We start from the raw sequence: 6,430 nt of genomic DNA, 5'->3' as shown, positions 1-6,430 counted from the left end.
CCACTGCCCCGCTCTCTCCCCATAGCCCTGTATCAATCCCCAAACCAATCCCACAGCTCCACCCTCTCCCCATAGCCCTGTATCAATCCCCAAACCAATCCCACAGCTCCACCCTCTCCCCATAGCCCTGTATCAATCCCCAAACCAATCCCACAGCTCCACCCTCTCCCCATAGCCCTGTATCAATCCCCAAACCAATCCCACAGCTCCACCCTCTCCCCATAGCCCTGTATCAATCCCCAAACCAATCCCACAGCTCCACCCTCTCCCCATAGCCCTGTATCAATCCCCAAACCAATCCCACAGCTCCACCCTCTCCCCATAGCCCTGTATCAATCCCCAAACCAATCCCACAGCTCCACCCTCTCCCCATAGCCCTGTATCAATCCCCAAACCAATCCCACAGCTCCACCCTCTCCCCATAGCCCTGTATCAATCCCCAAACCAATCCCACAGCTCCACCCTCTCCCCATAGCCCTGTATCAATCCCCAAACCAATCCCACAGCTCCACCCTCTCCCCATAGCCCTGTATCAATCCCCAAACTAATCCCACTGCCCCGCTCTCTCCCCATAGCCCTGTATCAATCCCACAGTAAGAGCTATCGAACACTGAGACACTGCAGTGAGCAGTTGTCCATCCTAGGCTCACTGCTGTAATCTAGGAGAAAGTGAGGACTGCAGATGCTGGAGATCAGAAAAATGTGTGGCTGGAAAAGTGTAGCTGTAATGTGCAATGCTCAGTACCTTCTCCGGGGAGGGGTAACCATAGTAACAGGGAGTCTGTGTTAAGGTGCCTGGTCAAACATCAGCAACACCCCTCACCTCCCTCTCTCTGTCCATAGCGATGTGTTCCCCGCCATGTTCACATGGTGGGACGTGTATGCGGTCGAACATGTGTCTGTGTCCAGAGGGCTGGGCTGGAACGGGCTGTCAGACAGGTGAGTGTAAAATCCGGTCTGCAAGTCTCAGGAACTCTGAGGTGTGGATTCAGAACTGCCCTCATCCAGACCATTTGAGTGCAACACTAGGCAGTCTGTTTCGTTCGTGTTGGTGATATATTAAAATAGGGCCCAGCGATCTCTCTGAATCTTTAAGAAGTCCCATTCAACCATTATTAAATGTCTCATCCAAAACACCATATCCAAGACACTGCGGCACTCCCTCAGCACTGACCCTCCAACAGTGCGGCACACCCCCAGCACTGACCCTCCAACAGTGCGGCGCTTCCTCATTTCTAATTCTCTGACAGTGCGGCACTCCCTCAGCACTGACCCTGTAACAGTGCGGCACTCTCTCAGCATTGACCCTCCAACAGTGCAGCACTCCCTCAGTTCTGACTCTCTAACAGTGCGGCACTCCCTCAGCACTGACCATCTGACATGTGCGGTGCTCCCTCAGTACTGACCCTCCAACAGTGTGGCACTCCCTCTGCACTCATCCTCCGACAATGCGGCACTCCCTTTTCACTGACCTTCCGATAGTGTGGCGCTTCCTCAGTTCTGATCCTCTGACAGTGCAGCACTCCCTCAGCACCGGTCCTCCGACAGTGTAGCACTATCGCAACACTGACCCTCCAACTGTGCGACACTCCCTCAGCACTGACCCTCTGACAGTGTGGCTCTCCCTCAGTACTGACCCTGTAACAGTGCGGCACTCCCACAGTTCTGATTCTCCGACAGTGTGACGCTTCCTCAGCACTGACCCTACGACAGTGTAGCGCTCCCTCAGCACTGACCCTACGACAGTGTAGCGCTCCCTCAGCACTGACCCTCCGACAGTGTGGCACTCCCTCTGCACTCATCCTCCAATAGTGCGGCACTCTCTTTGCACTGACCTTCCGAAAGTGCGGTGCTCCCTCAGTTCTGACCCTCTGACAGTGCAGCACTCCCTCTGCATTGACCCTCCGACAGTGCAATGCTCCCTCAGTTCTAACTCTCCGACAGTGTGGTGCTCCCTCAGCACTGACCCTCCACAAGTGCGGCACTCCTTCAGCATGACCGCATGGCTCCAAAACTCAATCCTTCTATCCATAAAAGCTAACATGTCTGATGAAGGACTTTTGCCTGAAACGTCGATTTTCCTTCTCCTTGGATGCTGCCTGACCTGCTGTGCTTTTCCAGCACCACGCTAATTTTGCCTCCAAAATTGCAGCGCTCCCTCTGTCCTGACCCTTTGACAGTGCAGCACTCCCTCAGTATGACCCTTCATCAATGCGGTGCTCCCTCAGCACTAACCATCCAACAGTGCCCTCTACCTCAGCACTGACCCTGCGCTAGTGTCCACTCCCTCAGCACTAACCCTCCATCAGTGCCCTCTCCCTCAGCACTGACCCTGTGATAGTGCCCACCTCAAATCCTCCAACACTGCGGCACTCCCTCAGTGCGATCTTTCGCTAGTGCTGTGCTCCCTCAGCACTGACCCTCCAACAGTGTGGCGCTCCCTCAGCACTGACCCTCCAACAGTGTGGTGCTCCCTCAGCACTGACCGTCCGACAGTGCGGCGCTCCCTCAGTACTGACCCTCTGACAGTGCGGCGCTCCCTCAGCACTGACCCTCCGACAATGTGTCGCTCCCTCAGCACTGACCCTCCAACAGTGTGGCGCTCCCTCAGCACTGACCCTCCGACAGTGCGGTTCTCCCTCAGCACTGACCCTCCAACAATGCGGTGCTCCCTCAGCGCTGACTCTCCAACAGTGTGGCGCTCCCTCAGCACTGACCCTCCAACGGTGTGGCGCTCCCTCAGCACTGACCCTCCAACAGTGTGGTGCTCCCTCAGCACTGACCCTCCGACAGTGCGGCGCTCCCTCAGCACTCACCCTCCGACAGTGCAGCGCTCGCTCAGCACTGACCCTCCAACAGTGCGGTGCTCCCTCAGCGCTGACTCTACGACAGTGTGGCGCTCCCTCAGCACTGACCCTCCGACAGTGCAACACTCCCTCAGTTCCAACTCTCCGACAGTGTGGCGGTCCCTCAGCATGACCTCATGGCTCCAAAACTCAATCCTTCTATCAGTAAAAGCTAACACATCTGATGAAGGGCTTTTGCTGAAAGATCGATTTTCCTGCTCCTTGGATGCTGCCTGACCTGCTGTGCTTGTCCGGCACCACGCTAATTTTGCCTCCAAAATTGCGGCACTCCCTCAGTATGACCCTTCGTCAGTGCGGTGCTCCCTCAGCACTGAGCCTCTGACAGTGCAGCATTCCCTCAGCATGACCCTTCGTCAGTGCCCACTATCTCAGCACTGAACCTCCGACAGTGTGACATTCCCTCAGCACCGACCCTTCGACAGTGCGGTGCTCCCTCAGCACTGACCCTGCGATAGTGCCTACTACCTCAGCACTGAACCTCCGACAGTGTGACACTCCCTCAGCATAAACCCTCCATCAGTGCACCACTCCCTCAGTCCTGACCCTTCAACACTGCGGCACTCCCTCAGTGTGACCCTTTGCTAGTGCTGTGCTCCCTCAGCACTGACCCTCCAACAGTGTGGCACTCCCTCAGCACTGACCTTCCGACAATGCGGTGCTCCCTCAGCACTGACCCTCCCACAGTGCGGCACTCCCTCAGCGCTGACCCTCCCACAGTGTGGCGCTCTCTCAGCACTGACCTCCGACAGTGTGGCACTATCTCAGCACCGTCCCTCCAACTATGTGGCACTCCCTCAGCACTGACCATCTGACAGTGTGGCGCTCCCTCAGCACTGACCCTTCAACAGTGTGACACTCCCTTAGCCTGATCTCATGGCTCCAAAACTCAATCCTTCTATCAGTAAAAGCTAAAACATCTGATGAACGGCTTTTGCCTGAAACGTTGATTTTCCTGCTCCTTGGATGCTGCCTGATCTGCTGTGCTTTTCCAGCACCACGCTAATGTTTCCCCCAAAATTGCAGTGCTCCCTCGGTCCTGACCCTCCAACAGTGCGGCACTCCCTCAGCACTGACCCTCCAACAGTGTGGCACTCCCTTAGCACTGACCCTCCAACAGTGCCCACTCCCTCAGCACAGACCCTCTGACAGTGGCCACTACCTCAGCACTGAACCTCCGACTGTGTGACACTCTCTCAACACAGACACTCCAACAGTGCAACACTTCCTCAATCCTAACTCTTCAACACTGCGGCACTCCCTCAGTGTGACCCTTCGACAGTGCGGTGCTCCCTCAGCACTGACCATCTGACAGTGCAGCGTTCTGTCAGCACTGACCCTCCAACAGTGTGACACTCCCTCAGCACTGACCCTCCGACACTGCAGTACTCCTTCTGTACTGACCCTCTGACAGGGTGGCGCTCTGTCAGCCCTGACTGTCTGACAGTGCCCACTCCCTCAGCACTGACCCTCCAACTGTGCCCACTCCCTCAGCACTGACCCTCCGACAGTGTGGGCCTCCCTCAGCACTGACCCTCTGACAGTGTCGCAGTCCCTCAGCACTGACCCTTTGACAGTGCCCACTCACTCAGCACTGACCCTCCGACAGTGTGGCACTTCCTCAGCACTGACCCTCCAACAGGGCCCACTCCCTCAGCACTGACCCTCCGACAGTGAGGCACTGTGTTATCACTCCTGTGCCACCTCCTCTGCTGGATCTGTCCTGCTGGTATGATTCCCTGAGTATGATTGTGTCAGTCTGTGAGACAGCTCTCCCACTGTTGGCACTAACCCCGTGATGGTGATGAGGAGGTCCCTGCAGGGTTGACAGAGCAGTTTCTGCTGCTGTGTTTTCTGGTGTCTCAGTTGATGCCAGGTGTCCATCTGGTTTCATTTCACCTGTGAGACTTTGTCGTATTTTGATACATCTGTGTGGTTCACTTGACCATTTCAGAGGGCAATTAGGTCTAGGGGCACACAGAGGGCAGGCCAGGTTTCGGTCTGGAAAGTTCAGTGCTGAAGGAGGTACAGTTTTTGAGATTTGGTGATAGCTTCTGTCTTCATCATGAAGAGAAGCTTTCCATTCCCGATTTCTTCATTGTGTCATTGGAGTTTAATTACAGCAGGTTCTGTGGAACCCATGCTCCTGAATGATTCGGTTCATTCTCCCAGCATCAGTACCATGACATGTCCAGCTGCAGTTCCACTGCTCTCACAACCTGCAATCTCAAAGGTCCCCGTTAAAGGAGCTGTGTCTTTGACCTTGCCATCTTTGGCATGCCCAGTGATCAGGAAGAGACCACTGCAGTGGAATTTATTATGGACCAGTGTGTGGTCTGACTAAAGCCCTGCCTGAGCTGTTCATCAAGATCACTGTCCAGCTTTCCCATTCTCCTTATAGGTGTGGGTGGGATTTTTATCAATGAAATGTCAGTGTCTAGCAGTAACCCCTGGATTTTCTCTTCTCCTCCATTGGGAAGCTGTGTGTGACTTGCCGTGCGCTAACGGAGGGAGATGTATTGCCCCCAATACCTGCCAGTGTCCTTCTGACTACACAGGGATACAGTGTCTGACAGGTAGGTACGTGACTCACACACATGGAGACAGCTCTCAGGACAGGCTCTTCTCAATTCTTGAATAGAATAAATGTGATGGGATGCACTTTAGAAGAGGCAACAGGACAAGAGAGTACTCAATGAATGGCAGAACAAGAGGAGGAACCAAGAGATCTTGGGGTGTTTGTGCACAGATCCCTGAAGGCAGCAGGACAGGTTCATAGGGCAGTTTGGAAGGAATACAGGACACTTAGCTTTATCAGTCCAAGCATAGATTATAAGAACAGGGAGGGTTATGTTGGAGCTGCACAGGACTTAGGTTAGATCACAGCTAGAGTACTATGTGCAGTTCCGGTCACCACATTATAGGAAGGGTCTGATTGCACTGGAGGGGTTGCAGAGGAGGTTCACCAGGATGTTGCCTGGGATGGGGCATTTCAGAGATGAAGAGGGTCTGGATAAACTCAGAAAACCGGAAACAAAAGCAAAGAACTGCTGAAACTAGAAATCAGAAACCAAATCAGAAATTGCTGGAAAAACTCAGTAGGTCTGGTAGCATCTGTGGAGAGAAACCAGAGTTAATATTTCATCCAGTGACCCTTCCTCAGAACTGATAGTAATTTGGAAAAGGTTGGTGCTTATGCTGAAGATGGGTTGGGGTGGTGGTGGAGCTTGAGGGATGAACGATTACTGAAGAAAACAGTTGGGCAGAGGAAGGAGTGGGTCAAGGTTACCCTAGTAGTCCATGTGATGACAAAGTCTGGGTGTAGGGTTTGGGGTAAGGACATAGGAGAAGATGCTCAACCCCTAACATTGTTAAACTCAGTATTGAGGCAAGTACAATGAGTGCAGATGCTGGAAACCAGATTCTGGATGAGTGGTGCTGGAAAAACACAGCAGTTCAGGCAACATCCGAGGAGCAGTAAAATCGATGTTTCAGGCAAAAGCCCTTCATCAGGAATACAGGCAGAGAGCCTGAAGGGTGGAGAGATAAGCTAGAGGAGGGTGGGG

At 53.9% G+C, this 6,430-nt stretch overlaps 1 pseudogene; it reads left to right on the top strand.

Annotated features, from left to right (window-relative positions):
* The window catches only part of LOC122550358, a 104,502-nt pseudogene extending 98,997 nt beyond the window's left edge, over positions 1-5,505 (top strand).
* The last annotated feature ends 925 nt before the right edge of the window (positions 5,506-6,430 follow it).

This window comes from Chiloscyllium plagiosum, chromosome 5 (genome assembly GCF_004010195.1).
Source record: "Chiloscyllium plagiosum isolate BGI_BamShark_2017 chromosome 5, ASM401019v2, whole genome shotgun sequence".
Classification (NCBI taxonomy): Eukaryota; Metazoa; Chordata; class Chondrichthyes; order Orectolobiformes; family Hemiscylliidae; genus Chiloscyllium; species Chiloscyllium plagiosum.
Note: the sequence above shows the minus strand (reverse complement) of the source record. Positions and strands in the feature narration are given on the sequence as shown.